The 15,000-nt window shown below is 40.5% G+C and overlaps 1 long non-coding RNA gene across 1 annotated transcript in view; it reads left to right on the forward strand.

Annotated features, from left to right (window-relative positions):
* The window catches only part of LOC118762171, a 175,152-nt gene that overhangs the window by 97,942 nt on the left and 62,210 nt on the right, over positions 1-15,000 (forward strand). The window contains exon 2 of the long non-coding RNA XR_004997948.1: positions 4,441-4,571. This is a non-coding gene — a long non-coding RNA (uncharacterized LOC118762171). The remainder of the gene's footprint in view (positions 1-4,440; positions 4,572-15,000) is intronic.

Raw genomic sequence — 15,000 nt, forward strand, 5'->3', positions numbered from 1 at the left:
TCTAGGGGCTGTATTATCGCTTTTTTTCAACAATCTAAGTATGTCACGCGGTTTCCAGTCATGAGTTCTACTCACAAGCAAGTTTCATTAAAATCAATAAAACGATGTAGGAGGAGTTAGCTAACAACGCCACAAACAAACACACACAGATTCTCCACATACGTCAGTATGTTTCTGTCCATCAAATTCCTTCATAAGGCTTTGCTCAGCTTGTGGCTATAGCAGGAGACATTTGTCCAAGGTGCCACGCAGTGGGATTGAACCCAGAACCATGTGGTTGGGAAGCAAGCTTCTTACCACATAGCCACTCCTACGCCTATATATATATATTCATGATAATCTATATAGTTGTTGAAATAGTTTGTTCTGCCTCTAAGCGTCTTAGCAACACAGATCGATAACACACTGTAAATCAATCCCATCAGATACAACTGATCAATACTTGTTGTTTGAGAAAAATATAGGTTTTTTGCAACTGGAAAATAAAAAGTGATCCATTCAGCTGATTTCAACATACTTTACTTTTTGTAAAAATCCTATTAAGAACTGGAACTGAATTTTAGTACAAACTAGCAGTATCGCCCGGCGTTGCTCGGGTTTGTAAGGGAAATAACTATATAAGCATTTTTAGAGAGTTATAGCCAAAGAATAGCAAAAAAATGCATTCAAAATGGGAAAAAAATGATGGTAAATTTTTTTTTTAAATCATTGACTCATCGTAGACATTTTTAGAGAGTTACTTCCCTTATATAATAGCGAAAAAAATGCATTAAAATGGAAAAAAATGATGGTAAATTATTTTTAAAATCGTAGATTCATCGTAGACGTACGCTAATACCCAGAAGGGCTCGATATGAATCACGACTATAAGATACCCGGTTTTGGTTAAACTGCACCGCAAAATGTGGGAGTAGTTAGGAATCTAAATCGTAGGAGACAGACACACAACTTGACTTTTATATATAAAGATTTGTTCAACAGGCAAAGAATTAATGTGCCAAATGTGATTTTGATTTCTTGCTGCGTCAGTGTAGGGTTGGGCAGGGGTCATGTAAAAGTCACCATTCAAGTGTGGTTGATGCCGGTACCACCTGACTGGCCCCTTATGCCAGTGGCATGTAAAAAGCACCCACTACACTCTTGGAGTGGTTGGCATTAGGAAGGGCATCCAGTTGTAGAAAGCTTGCCAGATCAAGATTGGAGCCTGGTACGGCCTCCTGGCTTGCAAACCTTCAGTCAAACTGTCCAATCTATGCCAGCATGGAAAACAGACGTTAAACGATGATGATGATGATGATGATGATGATGCAGTGACCTGGCAGAATCATTAGCATGAACTGCTAAGTTACAGGGATATAAACACACCAACACCAGTTGTCAAGTGATGGCGAGGGAACAAACACAGACACACAAACATATACACACACATACATATATACATACATGCATATATATATATATATATATGTGTGTGTGTGTATGTATGTATGTATATATATATATATATATGTATATATATATATATATATATATACATATATATATGACAGGCTTATTTCAGTTTCCATCTCCCAAATCCTCTCACAAGGCCTTGGCCAGCCTGAGGCTATAGTAGAAGGCAATTACCCAAGGCACCCACAGCGGGACTGAACCAAGAACCATGTGGTTGGGAAACAATCTTCTTACTACTACACAGCCACACCCACACCTGTATACCTGTGCTAGATTGTCAGCAGACTACTTGTTTCACCTGCATTCATATTACCACCTGATGCTCATTAATCTTACTACAAACATTACGGTACCCCCACCATTAGAGTACCCACAAATTACAGTCTACCCCTATTAATGTCAATTATAATGTAATGGCATCCGTTAATGAATTTGTAATGTTATGACAGTTGTTATTCTAATTCACAATATTTATTATAATCTACAGACTGGGGATAACTGGTTCTAGTTCACTTTTCTCATTGAATATAACGATGGGATGTGATAATACAATTTAGAAGTGTTAATTGTTGCACTTTGCTGACGAATCAGGGTTTCTAATCAGCAGGAAAAAAAACTGTTTATATTTAGACTATGACATCTATGCATGCATACACAGTTACCTATCTACCTACATACATACATAACATCATAAGACTTGGAAGGCAGCTCTTTGAGCAACACTCTTTGTCTGATAACCTAGAATACATGCCCAAAGCAGTCACAAGACTCTACTGCAACGTATCATCAGATAAAAGGATGAACCTATACGAACAGAAGACTATGCATGGATAAGGTAGTAGAAAGTTCCGTGTTGATAGTAACATCGACCATCAAAGCAGTTTATCATGGACGAATAACAGGATTTGAAGGGTATGCATCTGCAATCCAGGAACAGGAAATATCAACCAAGTACCTGAAACACAAAAGGGACAGAGATGCAGGGAAAGCTGTAAAGTGGAGTTCACACAGAAGATATCAGCCACATCATAAGCAGTTGTCTGAAAATATCATCGCAGTATTATCTACCGATGTTGTAGCTAGGACATTCTATAATGAAATCCGTCGGAAGGATAACACTCAGGACAAAGAAATAAGAATCCACAATATGGTAGAAACCATAGCCACTCATAATAAAAAGGGATACTGGTGGAGTGTCCCAGTGAAGACCTCAATAAAATGTAAGCACAACAGACCTGATATAATGATTTGGGATGGAAAAGAGAAACTGTGCACAGTTGTGGAAATTTGCTGCCCAGCGGATGTTAACATAAAGCTGAAGATCAGTGAAAAAGAGAATACCTATGCCGAACTATTGAGAAATCTGCAGTTTCTCTATCCAGATTACAAGTTCAGGTTCATACCTGTAATTATCGGGACCCTGGAATATGTAACACACTGCCTAGATACCAACCTTGAGAAATTAGGCTTCTCAAAACCAGAAAGGAGAAAGCTAATTTGAAGTCTACAAATCCAAGCCATCACTGGAACTGTAAAAATCTGTAAAACTTTTCAGAAGTTTATCATTTAAATATATATGAGTATATCTAGATATGCAACTATATGCATGAGAAGACATACATAAAACAAAACATACAAATCTGCACATACACACACATACACACACACACACACACACACACCCATCCATCCATCCATCCATCCATCCATCCATCCATCCATCCATCCATCCATCCATCCATCCATCTATACTTACATACACACATAGATATATACACACATACATATATATACACACATACATACATACAAACACAGTATTTTTCAATGTTATTATTATTATTATTATTATTATTTTTATTTTTATTATTCATGTCACTACCTGGAATTGAACTCAGAATCTTGGGGTTAGTAGCCTGCGCTCTTAACCACTAAGCCATATGCCTGTGAGCATAATAATAATAATAGTAACATAGAAAAATACCTTAGGAATGAGAACCCAGGTTCAAAATTTCCCCAAGACACCTGATGAAGGCTGGAGGGTATATCAGCCGAAATGTTGAAACAAGATGAGGACAAATATCTGTCAAATGTAAATAATGGAAATAATTCCTCATCTCTTAAATATAGAACTGAAAAGTTTTGTACCAGTTAACCACTGGGGTTGATGTTGTAGCGGTCGCTAGATAGTTGAATGATCTCCCTTGCAAAAAAGATCATAGAGTAACTTCCCTTTTCTAAGTTTCTCAAAGCATCTGTGTCATGAGACGTAATTCTTAATTATTCAAGAAGCTTAGCATTTCTCTTGGGAGTTTCTAAAATGTCTAGCGTTCCATTAATAAAAACAAATTTGCTAACCCTGCTCTTCGCTTCTTATTCGATTAGACTTAGAGCCATTCATGTCATTGCTATGTCCATCTATTTCTCTATGCCACATGACTGAAAATCACCACTTAGCTGTTATTTCTATATTTTCTATCTCTGAACTTTCTTGCATAGATTACTTCATTCAACTAGATTCTACACATTGATTCTATGTATCATCATCGACCAGTAAATGAAATATATTTGTATGTAGTAAATATATACCCCAAGTTGACTAAATAATAAAAATGATTTCAAATTTTGTCACAAGGCCAGCAATTTCAGGGTGAGGGCCTTAGTTAATCACATTAATCCCAGTGTTCAACTGGTACTTATTTTATTGACCCTGGAAGGATTTGAACTCAGAACATATATTTTGGAAGAAATACCACTAAGCAGTTAATTCAGCATGCTAACGATTCTGCCAGCTTGTTGCCTTATGCTGAGTAAATAATAATAACAAGAAGTGAAATATAACCTGTGTGTGTGTTGTTTATTGGCAAAATGACCCACCCAAGGTACAACAACATCTATTTCAATGTACTTTTATGCATCAAGAATCTAGCCAAATAAATAAAAGGAGACTAAAATAACTTGATCTTAAATTTTTACATTTCTTTACAGGAAGATGCCCCATGATGTGTAGTTTTCATGATAAGTCTTCTGTCTGATAAGGGTCCTTTGTGATTTTGTGGGTGATTAAGCTGCTGGTTTTAGCAAGCAGAGCAACCACAGAAAGACTTCATCTTTGGCTGGTAAGTACCAGTTATATACTGTTGCTTATTCAATAAATTCTTTTACTCTTTTACTTTACTTTTCATTTGGTTGGGGCCATACTAGAGCACCACCTTTTTTTTGTTGAAGAAATTAACTCCTGGACTTATTCTTTGTGAGTCGGGTACTTATTACATCAGTCTTTTCTGCTGAATTGTTAAGTTACAGGGACATAAACACACCAACATCGGTTGTCAAGCAATGGCTGGTGGGGGAGGGGGACAAACACAGACACAAAGACACACACATAGATATTACCTGTAAATATAAATTACTTTATTTCATGCTGACTACCTGATAAAAATCATTAATGTGATTTTATCCTTCTATTCCATTATCCCACTATATTTCCACATGAGGAAAAGAAAGATGGACAATGGTCATGTGTGAGCAACAAGAGAGAGAAAAAGAGAAAGAGGTGAAGAGGAGAAAAGGGGACCTCTTTCTCTTTTTTCTCTCCTTCGTTGCTCACACGTGACCATCGTCCATCTTTCTTTTCCTTCAGGACGTCCTAAGGACTGGACCTCTCCTATTTCTCTCTTCTATCTTTTCTCTTTACCCAGAGAAAACATGTGGAATACGAAGAGGTACCCAAAAGTAACCAGAAATGTTCTCTGTGGGACAAACCCATTGTAGTTCAGGCTTTCACTGCTAGATGCCACTTGATGTGATCCTCAGGCATCAGTCTGCTGAGTGGTGGGGTCGAGTGAAGTCGTACTGCCGCATGGTATGTCTTTGTTTTGCAGTGCTTCTCGCCTGTTTGTTGATTTTTGTGATGGTTGAAAGAAAGGAACAGCAGGCGTCCATGAAATTCTGTTTTCTGCTGGGGAAATTGGCAGCTGAAACAGTTACCATGCTTCAAAAATTACAAGGATGCTGCCATGAGCAAAGCACAAGTTTATGAGTGGTTTCCATGCTTTAGGAATGGTCACTTGTCGCTTGAAGACCAACCTTGTTTAGGGCCATCATCAACCTCCCGAATGAAAACCTCGTGAAAATTCATGAACTGATCTTGGAGGACTGCTGCTAAATAATCGATGAACTTGATATGACCGGTGTGTCCTGGATCTCCTGCCAACGAATTTTGAGCGAAGAATTGCAAATGAAAAGAGTAGCAGCAAAATTTGTGTCTCGTTTGCTTATGGAAGATCAAAAGAAGTCATGACTAAATGCGTGTCATGAACTGAAAGGACAGTTGGAAGTTGATCAGGACCTTTCTTCAAAGGTCAGCACTGGTGACAAAAGCTGGTGCTAGGGAATTTGCAGATGTGGAAGAGGTGAAGAAAAAAAATGATGGCGGTATTAAAAGGCATCACTTCGCAAGAAATTCCAGAACTGCTTCCAACGCATCTGGACAAATGGAGAATGGAGAATACTTTGAAGGCAATAAAAGTGTAAACATCCATCATCATCATCGTTTAATGTCCGTTTTCCATGCTAGCATGGGTTGGACGGTTCGACTGGGGCCTGGGAAGCCAGGAGGCTGCACCATGCTCCAGTCTGATCTGGCAGTGTTTCTACAGCTGGATGCCCTTCCTAATGCCAACCAAACATGTAAAACTAATTGAATAAAAATAATATTGCAAAATTCCGCTTTCTTTTGGGTACCCCCTCGTATATGGGCTGGATATGGCCAGTCTGAATATCAAAGGGTTAAGAGCACATGTCTCTGTGGAGTACTCAGCCACATTTGTCTTTTACTTGTTTCAGTCATTGGACTGCAGCCATGCTGGAGCGCTGCCTTGGAGAATTTTAGTCAAACAAATCAACCCCAGTACTTATATTTTTAGCCTGATACTTATCTTATCAGTGTTTTTTGCCAAACCACTAAGTTACAGGGATGTAAACACACCAACACTGGTTGTCAAGCAATGATGGTGGAGACAAATACAAACAACACACACACACACGTATATACATACACAACAAGCTTCTTTCATTTTCTCCTTACCAAATCCACTCACAAGGTTTTGGCCAGCCAGAGGTTATCGTAGCAGACACTTACCCAAGGCACCTGACAGTGGGACTGAACCCGGAACCAGGCAGTTGGGAAGTAAACTTCTCACCACACAGCCATGCCTCGAGCCTAAATGTTTATTCAAGTGAAATTAGCAACAAAGTTTTGTGGAGGGAAATTAAAATAAAGTGTTAGAACAAATAAAATATATGAAGGAGGAGAAGGAGAAGGAGGAGGAGGAGGAGGGAGAAGAAGAAAAAGAAGAAGAAGAAGAAGAAGAAAGAAGAAGAAGACGAAGAAAGAAGGAGAAGAAGAAGGGGAAGAAGAAGGGGAAAGAAGAGAAGGGGGGAGAAGGAAAGAAGAAGAAGGGGACGAGAGAAAAAGAGAGAGAAGGAGAAGAAAAAGAGAAGAAGAAGAAGAAGAAGAGGGAGAAGAGAAGAAGAAGGAAGAAGGGAGAGAGGGGAAGAGGAGAAGAGAAGAAGAAGAGGAAGAAGAAGAAGGAGGAGGAGGAAGAAGAGAAGGACAGAAGAAGAAGAAGAAGAAGAAGAAGAGGAAGAAGAAGAAGGGGAAGAAGAAGAAGGGGAAGAAGAAGAAGGGGAAGAAGAAGAAGGGGAAGAAGAAGAAGGGGAAGAAGAAGAAGAAGAAAAAGAAGAAGAAAAAGAGAGAGAAGGAGAAGACAAAGAAGAAGAAGAAGAAGAAGAAGAGGGAGAAGAGGGAGAAGGAGATGAAAAAGAAGAAGAAGAAGAAGAAGAAGAAGAAGAAGAAGAAGAAGAAGAGGGAGAAGAGGGAGAAGAGGGAGAAGGAGATGAAGAAGAAGAAGAAGAAGAAGAAGAAGAAGAAGTAGTGTGTGTGTGTGTGTGTGTAGAAGTAGTCTTAATGTCCCTGGCCCATGGATGTTACCTGACAGCTTTCTCTCTCTGTTTGGACTTTTCAAGAGAATTATATCAAAGAATGTGGAATCTGCCTGGCTTTCTGCCAATTTCACATTCTTCATTAACAGAACTACTTATTCCAGAAAAGGAAGGTAAAGTTGCAAAAATCACTCACACCTTTCTTTCTCTCTTTCTTTCTTTCTTTCTTTCTTTCTTTCTTTCTTTCTTTCTTTCTCTCTTTCTCTCTTTCTCTCTTCCTTTCCCTCTCTCTTTCTTTCTCTCTCTCTTTCTTTCTTTCTCTCTCTCTTTCTTTCTTTCTTTCTTTCTCTCTTCCTTTCTTTCTTTCTTTCTTTCTTTCTTTCTTCTTTTCTTTCTTCCTTTCTTTCTTTCTTCTTTTCTTTCTTCCTTTCTTTCTTTCTTCCTTCCTTCCTTTCTTTCTTCCTTTCTTCCTTTCTTTCTTTCTTCCTTTCTTCCTTCTTCCTTCCTTCCTTCCTTCCTTCCTTTCTTCCTTTCTTCCTTTCTCTCGTTCTTTCTTTCTTTCTTCTTTTCTTTCTTTCTTTCTTTCTTTTTATCTCAAGCATTATTTTTTTTATTATTATTTAAACTGCTCTTCCTTTTTGTTTTTTTGGGGGGTTTTTTTTATGGGTTTTATTCTTTCTGAGTCCTTCTGCTCCATCGCTCCATAGGTACAGCATGCCAAAGTTTGGGAAAGACAAAGGTGGAAGAAGAGGAGCAGGAGGAGGAGGAGGAAGAAGAGGAGGCAAAAAAGATTTAAAACAATCCAGATTGTAATTCTTAAAGCAAAATGAAAATATTCACAGAAAATTGAGAAAGAGGGAGAGAGAGGAAGAGAGAGAGAGGGATACATAGAGGGCTACATAGGGAGAGAGAGAGAGAGACAGAGACACAGAGAGACAGAGACATAGAGAGAGAGAGACATAGAGAGAAGGAGACATAGAGAGAGAGAGAGATAAAGAGGAAAAGAGAGAAAAAGAGAGATACAGAGAAAAAAAGTTACATCAGTTTTACTAAGAGAAATATAAAAATTTCTGCTTCTAGTTAAGTAGCGATAACAAATGTATGTCAGACTGCCCTGTTCAGATGCAATTGTCTGTCTGTCTGTCTGTTTGTCTATCTACCTGTCTGTCTGTCCGTCTCTCTGTCTGTCTGTCAGTCTATCTATCTATCTTACTAACTACCAAGGTATCCACCCATCTGTCAGTCTGTCTCTATCTATCTACCAGATATTTGTCTGTTAGCCTAACAGTTTATCTCTCTACCTATCTGTCTATCTGTCTGTCTGTCTATTTGTCAGTCTGTCTGGCTGTCTGTCTGTCTGTCCGTCTGTCTGTCCGTCTCTCTGTCTGTCTGTCAGTCTATCTATCTATCTATCTATCTATCTATCTATCTCACTAACTACCAAGGTATCCACCCATCTGTCAGTCTGTCTCTATCTATCTACCAGATATTTGTCTGTTAGTCTATCTAGAAGTCCATCTCTCTAACTACCTGTCTATCTATCTATCTGTCTGTCTGTCTGTTTGTCTGTCTATTTGTCAGTCTGTCTGTCAGTCTGTCCGTCTCTCTGTCTGTCTGTCTGTCAGTCCATCTATCTATCTCACTAGCTACCAAGGTATCCACCCATCTGTTGGTATGTCTCTATCTATCTACCAGATATTTGTCTGTTAGTCTATCTAGAAGTCCATCTCTCTACCTATCAGTCTATCTGTCTGTCTGTCTGTCTGTCTGTCTGTTCGTCTGTCTATTTGTCAGTCTGTCAGTCTGTCCGTCTCTCTGTCTGTCTGTCCGTCTCTCTATCTGTCTGTCAGTCTGTCTATCTATCTCACTAACTGCCAAGGTATCCACCCATCTGTCGGCCTGTCTCTATCTATCTATCTCACGAACTACCAAGGTATCCACCCATCTGTCAGTCTCTCTTTATCTATCTACCAGATATTTATCTGTTAGCCTAACAGTTTATCTCTCTACCTATCTGTTTATCTACCTATCTGTCTGTCTGTCAGTCTATCTGTCAGTCTTAGTCTGTGAAGGCACGTGGCTTAGTGGTTAAGGCATTCGACTCACAGTCATAAGGTGATGAGTTCAGTCCCCGGTGACTCGTTGTGTCCTTGAGCAAGACACTTTATCTCACATTGCTCCAGTCCACTCAGCTAGTAAGAATGACTTGTACCTGTAATTCAAAAGAGCCAGCCTTGTCACATTCTGGGTCACGCTGAATCTCCCTGAGAACTACATTAAGAGTACACGTGTCTGTGGAGTACTCAGCCACATGCATGTAAATTTCACGAGCAGGCTGTTCTGTTGAGCGGATCATCTGGAAGCCTCGTCTTAACTGACAGAGTGCCAACAAGTCCTATCTGTCTATCTGTCTATTAGTCTTTCTATTGTAGGGCGACATGCTGTGCTTGAGGAGACCTATTGAGTCAAGTACTTCAACATCAACAGCAATAACAAAATCATATCAAATGGAAATTGTAGTTGTGACCCCCGTGCCGGTAGCATATAAAAACCACCATCCAAAAGTGGCCGATGCCAGTGCTGCTTTGACTGGCTTCCATGTCAGTGGCATGTAAAAAGCACCATCTGATCATGGTCGATGCCAGCTCCTCTGGCCCCTGTGCCGGTGGCACGTAAAAAAGCACCCACTACACCCTTGGAGTGGTTGGCATTAGGAAGGGCATCCAGCTGTAGAAACACTGCCAGATCAGACTGGAGCCTGGTGCAGCCTCCTGGCTTCCCAAACCCCAGTCAAACCATCCAACCCATGCCAGCATGGAAAGCGGACGTTAAACGATGATGATGATGATGATGATGATGATCAGACTGCAAGCATCTTGAGAGAAAAGTTGGGCATAAGAGGCATCAGATGTGGTGTGCAAGAGAGATGACTGCACTGGTATGGTCATGTGATGTGTATAGACAAGGACAGCTGTGTGAAGAAGTACTGATCTCTAACTGTGGAAGGAACCTGTGGTAGAGGTAGACCCAGGAAGACATGGGATGAAGTGGTGAAGCATGATCTTTGACCTCTGAGCCTCACAAAGATAATGACTAGTGACCGAGACCTTTGGCGATATGCTGTGCTTGAGGAGACCCATCAAGCCAAGTGAAATTGTGGTCATGGTTGATGCTGGTGTTGTGTAACTGGCACCTGTGCCAGTGGAATGTAAAAAGCACCTTTTGAGTGTTGTGACTCACGGAAGCAAAGTGGCTGAGTTCCTTTCGAGTATTAGGCCTCATGGAGGCAATGACCAAGACCTTTGGTATTATGTCATGCTTGAGAAGAAGACCCATCAAGCTGAGCAAAACCACAGTCATGGCAGATACCAGTGTCACACATAAAAGCACCCAATACACTCTCAGGGTGGTTGGCATTAGGAAGGGCATCCAGCCATAGAAAACCATGCCAAATCAGACAGGGGTCTGGTGTAGCCTTCCAGCATGACAGCCCTGGTCAAACCATCCAACCCATGCCTGGTGTCACACAGATGGCACCCATGACGGTGGCACATAAAAGTACCCATTACACTCCCGGAGTGGCTGGTGTTAGGAAGCGCATCCAGCCATAGAAAACCATACCAAATCAGACTGGGGTCTGGTGCAGCCTTCCAGCTTACCAGCTCTGGTCAAACTATCCGACCCCTGTCTGCATGGACAACAGATGTTAAATGATGATGGTGGTGGTGGTGATGGTGGCGACTGCGTCGGCGATCACAACAACGATGATGATAATGATGATGATGATCTATCCATCTACCTAATTATTCACCTCTCTACCCATCCATCCTCCTATCCACAGCAGGAATCGATGCTTCTTTCTATGTTGGACAGAGAACAATTGATATTATTACAAAATGCAGGCTGAATCTACGAGATTGCAAGAAAGTATTCGATTGATTTTTATTTTTATAAACTTTTAAAGAGAACGGGGAATAAAGAACTCCAGCTGCTTCACACCATGTGATTTACCATTTAACGAAGGAAGGGGATTGATCGATAATGATGCAAGATCGATTGGAAAAAGTCTAAAATTTCACCTGTGTTGGTAAAAATAATTGCCAAATCTTTCTTCCCGTTGGAAGAATTTTGTTTTCTTTTATTTGTTTGTTGTAGAAATGGTAATTGAAGGAGAAGGGAAAGGGTCGGAGCTTGTGTGGTTTTGTACATCGAAGGTCAGCATAACTGATTTTTCAGGTTGGTTTTCCGTCAGGTGATGGGTCTGTTGGGGGGATGGGGTGGGGTAACATGGGGAAGGAGTGAGAGTTCCTGAGGGTTAAAGTTCTGGCTTTGAGGAATCACCACCACCATCACTACCATGGTGCTGGGGCACCGCCTTGGAGAAATTTTAGTAAAATTAATCAACCCCAGGACTTACAAAGCCTGGTACTTATTCTATCAGTCACTTTTGCCGAACCACTAAGTTACACAGATGTAAACACACCAACACTGGTCAAGTGGTGGTTGGGGCAGACAAACACAATCACACACACATACATACATACAACAGGCTTCTCTCACTTTCTATCAACCAAATCAACCAACAAGGCTTTGGTCAGCCTGGGGCTATAATAGTGGACTTTGTACAACAGCCTTGGGCCAACCAAAGTTTTCCCAGTGGATTTGGTAGACAGAAACTGAAAGAAGCCCATCATGTATATATAGGCATGGCTGTGTGGTAAAAAGCTTGCATTCCAACCACATAGTTCCGAGTTCAGTCCCACTGCATGGCACCTTGGGCAAATGTCTTCTACTATAGCCTTGGGCTGACCAAAGCCTTGTGAGTGGATTTGGTAGACAGAAACTGAAAGAAGTATATATGTATATATACAGGGGTTGGCCAAGATAATGGAAACACCTTATATTTTCAAACAAATTTATTTTAATATGGTGTAGGACTGCCTTTAGCAGTAATTACAGCTTGAATTCTATGAGGCATGGTCTCATACAAAGTTTGAATTGTTTTCAAAGGAATTTTTGTCCATTCTTCAGCTAAAACAGTCTCCAGTTCTTGTAGTGATGATGGTTGGAGGATATCGACTCCTTACTTGTTTTTCTAAAATGCACCATAAATGTTCATTAATATTGAGATCTGGGGACTGTGGTGGCCAGATAAGATATTCAACTTCACTAGAATGTTCCTCGTGCCATTCAGTAACAATTTTAGCTGTGTGAATTGGTGCATTATCGTCATGAAAGATTGAATTTCCCTCTGGAAACAGTTCCGCAACCATAGGATGAATTTGATCAGATAAAATGCTTAAATAGTCTTGACTATTAATTCTGTCGTGAAGGGAAGCCATTGGGTTGGCAGATTTCTAAGATACAGCTCCCCAGATCATCACAGATTGTCCTCCATGATTAACGGTTGGAAGAAGGCAGTCTGGGTCAAATGTTTCTTTTGGCTGTCTCCACACATAGACTCGGCTGGTGGTCAGAAATAAAGTAAAGCATGACTCATCCAAGAAAATAACCTTCTTCCACTTCTCTAGGGACCAATTTTGTAGGTTTTTACTCCACTCTAAACACTTTGCAACGTTTGTTTTTGAAAGTAGTGGTTTTCTGATTGCAGCTCTCTCATAGAATCCAGCTTTGTGCAGCTCCCACCAAACAGTTTTTGGGGAAACTGGGTTCTCGGGGTGGTCTCTATCTGAAAGTTTGGTTTTACTTCCAGAGTTTTGTTTCGACGTGGGGGCTTTTTTCCTCTTTCTCAAAGGCTGTCATTACTTTCAAGAGAGTACTTCTTGATACACCAAACATTTGGGCTGTTTTCATTATGCTTAGCGCCTGCCATACGAGCACCAACAATTTGACCTCATGAAAGTCCGAAAGATCTGTCATTTTAATGAATTTTAATTACTTTTTTCCTGATAATATCTGAAAAGAAACAGTAATTTTAGTAAAACATTTTAAGCAACACTAATAATAAATCAAAAACGATAAAAATAAACAAGCTTTTGACGGTTTTATAGATACTTCAAAACTATGATGCTATGATGCTAGGTGTTGCCATTATGCTGTCCAAAATGTATATATGTATGTATATATATATATATATATTATATATATGTATGCATGTATGTGAGTGTGTGAGTGTGATGTGTATATATATATATATATGTATGTATATGTGCATATGTATGTGTGCGTGTGTGTGTATATATATAGGCACAGGAGTGGCTGTGTGGTAAGAAGCTTACTTCCCAACCACATGGTTCCGTGTTCAGTCCCACTGCGTGGCACCTTGGGCAAGTATATTCTACTATAGCCTCAGGCCAACCAAAGCCTTGTGAGTGGATTTGGTAGACGGAAACTGAAAAGAAGACCATCATATGCATGTATGTATATATTTATGTGTGTGTGTGTCTTTGCATCTGTGTTTGCTCCCCCACCACCATCATTTGACAACCAATGTTGGTGTGTTTATGTTCCAGTAACTTAGCAGTTCGGCAAAAGAGACCAATAGAATAAGTACTAGGCTTAGAAAGAATAAGTCCAGGAGCCTATTTGTTCGACCCTTTTTTTTTTACTCTTTTTTCTTGTTTCAGTCATTTGACTGTGGCCATGCTGGAGCACCACCTTTCGTCGAGCAAATATCGACCCAAGGACTTATTCTTTGTAAGCCTAGTACTTATTCTATTGGTCTCTTTTGCCGAACTGCTAAGTTACGGGGACGTAAACACACCAGCATCAGTTTTCAAGCGATGTTGGGGAGACAAACACAAACGCACAAACATATACACACACACATACATATATATATATATATATATATATATATGTATATATATATATATATATACATACATACGACGGGCGTCTTTCAGTTTCCATCTACCAAATCTACTCACAAGACTTTGGTCAGCACGAGGGTATAGCAAAAGACACTTGCCCAAGGTGCCATGCAGTGGGACTGAACCTGGAACCATGTCGTTGGTAAGCAAACTACTTACCACACAGCCACTCCTGCACCTATATATATCATCATCATCATCATCATCATCGTTTAGCGTCCGTTTTCCATGCTAGCATGGGTTGGACGGTTCTACTGGGGTCTGTGAAGCCAGAAGGCTTCATCAGGCCCAGTCAAATCTGGCAGTGTTTCTACGGCTGGATGCCCTTCCTAACGCCAACCACTCCGTGAGTGTAGTGGGTGCTTTTTACGTGCCACCCGTACTGGTGCCAGACAGAGCTGGCAAACGGCCACGAATGGATGGTGCTTTTTATGTGCCACCGGCACGAGGGCCAGGCGAGGCTGGCAACGGACACGAAACGGGGCGGTGCTGGCAACGGTCACGAAACGGAAAGTTCTCTTACATGCCACCGGCACTGGTAACACATCTGCAATTTCCATTGATCGATTTCCATTGATCAATTTCGATTCTGATCCTCACTTGCCTCAACGGGTCTTCACAAGCAGAGTTTCGACATGCCACCGGCACTGGTAGCACATCCGCAATTTCCATTGATCGATTTCGATTCTGATCCTCACTTGCCTCAACACGTCTTCACAAGTAGAGTTTTGTGTCCCAAGAAGGGAAGGTATGCATACGTAGGCTGGCT

This window comes from Octopus sinensis, linkage group LG2 (assembly GCF_006345805.1).
Source record: "Octopus sinensis linkage group LG2, ASM634580v1, whole genome shotgun sequence".
In the NCBI taxonomy this organism is placed as follows: Eukaryota; Metazoa; Mollusca; class Cephalopoda; order Octopoda; family Octopodidae; genus Octopus; species Octopus sinensis.